The sequence below is a fragment of the Notamacropus eugenii genome, chromosome 4, assembly GCF_028372415.1.
Source record: "Notamacropus eugenii isolate mMacEug1 chromosome 4, mMacEug1.pri_v2, whole genome shotgun sequence".
In the NCBI taxonomy this organism is placed as follows: Eukaryota; Metazoa; Chordata; class Mammalia; order Diprotodontia; family Macropodidae; genus Notamacropus; species Notamacropus eugenii.
The window spans coordinates 127,716,612-127,719,447 of record NC_092875.1 but is presented as its reverse complement, the minus strand read 5'-3'; the positions used below and the strand labels follow the sequence as shown (position 1 = coordinate 127,719,447).

Below are 2,836 nucleotides of genomic sequence, written 5' to 3'. Positions count from 1 at the left end.
GGTTCTGGTTGTATTTTACCCAACAGTTAGAGCTGCCTCTCTCATCATTGCTTTTATTAAGGCTGCTAATCATTTAGAAAAACTGGATGACTTAAGTTTCACCTATTTTCCCTGACCACTCTTCAGGTGAAGTGTTAATGAATTGGAGAAGAGCAAAGAGTACAGGGAAATGGCTGGAAAGGAAACAAGGGGCATAGAGAACTCACCATTCATTCATTCATTCATTCAGTACCTCCTACATGGCTACTATGTGAATGGTTTTGTGCTAGGTCATGGAAAGAATTTGCATCAACCTTCTACCGAAGACTCTAAACGATGGAGAATGGACTTCATGCTTTGTATTTGATGAGCAGTCCTGCATTAGATTGTCGAGGCTGCTGAAGGTGAACATGAATGATGCTAAATGAGTAGAGATCCCTTTTGCTTGCACTGCTAACAGAGGCTAAAAGGAAATTATCTATTTACACCTTTGTGCAACGTCTCTCAATCCTTCTGAGTCCAAAGTAATCAAAAGTTGCCAGTAATTACTGTGCTATGTGCCTCACACTGACCTCACACTGGCCTCATGTGTTACATCATGCATTTCAGAGCAAAATAATTATCACGACATGGCTAAACAGATAAAACAAACAGGAGATCTCATCAGTTTCAGTCTCGTCCATTATGAACTAGAACAGGTTCAAAAGAGAGAAAGCAACATTTATCACCATGTGAGTTTTAAGTACCCAAGAAACCGGAGGAGGTCTCCAAAATTCAGGAAGTAAAGGCAAACAGTGTCCCATTTGCTCGGTAGGTAGAGAAGGAGCCATTCAATAAAATAATGAAATTATTTTAAAAATAAGAGCTATTCATAGTACACATGATTCAACATTCTTGCTTCTCTTAGATATGCCAAAATGGTCAGGATACTGGAAACCCTGAAGGTCATTCTCTAACAAATACAATGATAAAAAGTGCTGGGCTTGGATGCTTCCTAGATGTGTGACCAACGTAGTTCATCCTCTGCTCAATCTCTAAAACTATCAATAATTCAGGATGTGTATGCATGGCCTTGAACAAATTACTTACCCTCTCATTGCCTCAGACAATTCCAACAGACATACTATATAATATGCAGAGCAGGGGATGAGCTCCATTGGTAGAGGGCTCATTCTCATAGGGAGTTCCCTATACCGATGAAATTATGTCTGGTCCAAAAGGGAAAAAATGAAAAATTATTAACTATATAACACATAAATAAGTCATGGGCCTGTGATTATGTAGGTGAACTCCCAATTCGGTACTGCAGTCTTATCTAACTTATGACTATCTGAGAACTGGCAGAAGTTCAGAGAGTTTAAGTCATTCACCCAGTGGTCACACATCTAGTAAGCATGAAAAGCTTAAGGTGTGTACATGTCTTCCTGACTCTAAATTCTGCACTGTGTCCATCATGCCATGCTAACTCTCACCTAATAAGATAAGTTGATTAAAACGAAGTGAATTGATCCACTGATCTTTGAATGGTAGGTCCATCAATTGCACTCCTGGATACTGTTAGCTTAGCTACCCTTTCACAAAACACAAAACTCCTGCTTGGGGACTTAATTCAAAAAGAAAATATTGAGATTATTAATTTCCTTCAGACTAAGATGAACTGTATATAGTGCGTTACAAAATAGTTGACTTTATTTTAATAGCTTAACCAAAGTACTGATCTCAGTTCCCACAAACTGCATAAAACAGAGCTTCCTTCTCAAAATCCAATCAGCTGCCTTATTATACCTGGGCATCAGTTGTGACTGGACTATTAAATCTTAGGAATGTTTGAAAATGTGTTGAGTTAAAAACCATCTCTTGAAGACAGAGATTATGAAATGTCAAATGGATAATTTTAACTACATTAACTTAAAACGTTCTGCATAAACAAAATCAATGCAACCAAGATTAGAAGGAAAGCAGGAAGCTGGGAAACAATTTTTTACAGTCAATGTTTCTGATAAAGGCCTCATTTTTGAATCTACAGGTAAGAATACAAGTCATTCCCCAATTGATAAACGGCCAAAGGATATGAATAGGCAGTTTTCAGATGAAGAAATTAAAGCTATCTATAGTCATATGAAAAACTATTCTAAATTGATTTTTTGATTGACTAGAGAAACTTAAAGTAAAATAATTTTGAGGTAGCATCTCATACCTATCAGATTGGCTAATATGACAGAAAAGGAAAATGATAAATGTTGTAGAAAATGTGGGAAAACTGGGACACTAATGCATTGTGGGTGGAATTGTGAATTGATTCAACCATTCTGGAGAGCAATTTGGAACTATGCCCAAAAGGGCTATAAAGATTTGCATACCCTTTGATTCAACAATATCATTGTCAGGTCTGTATCCCAAAGAGATCATAAAAAAAGGGGAAAGGACCCACATGGACAAAAATATTTATAGCAACTCCTTTGTGGTGGCAAAGAATTGAAAATTGAGAGGATGCCCATCAAGTGAGGAATGGCTGAACAATTGTGGTATATGAATGTAATGGAATATTATTGTTCCATAAGAAATGCTGAGGAGGTAGATTTCAAAAAAAACCTGGAAAGACTTACATGAAACTGATTCTGAGGGAAGTAAGCAGAACCAGGGGAACATAGTACACAGTAACAGCAGCACTGTGCAAGGATCAACTACAATAAATTTAGCTCTTCTCAGCAATACAATGATTCAAGACAATTCCAAAAAATTCATGATGGAAAAATGCTATCCAGAACCACAGAAAGAACTATGGAGTGTGAATGCAGATCAAAGCATACTATTTTCATTTTTTTTTTTGGTTTTTCTTTCTCATGGTTTTCCCCTT

General features: G+C 37.0%; 1 protein-coding gene across 1 annotated transcript in view; it reads right to left on the bottom strand.

Annotated features, from left to right (window-relative positions):
- EXT1 (exostosin glycosyltransferase 1) overlaps window positions 1-2,836 on the bottom strand; it is a 342,886-nt gene that overhangs the window by 140,958 nt on the left and 199,092 nt on the right. The window lies entirely within an intron of this gene.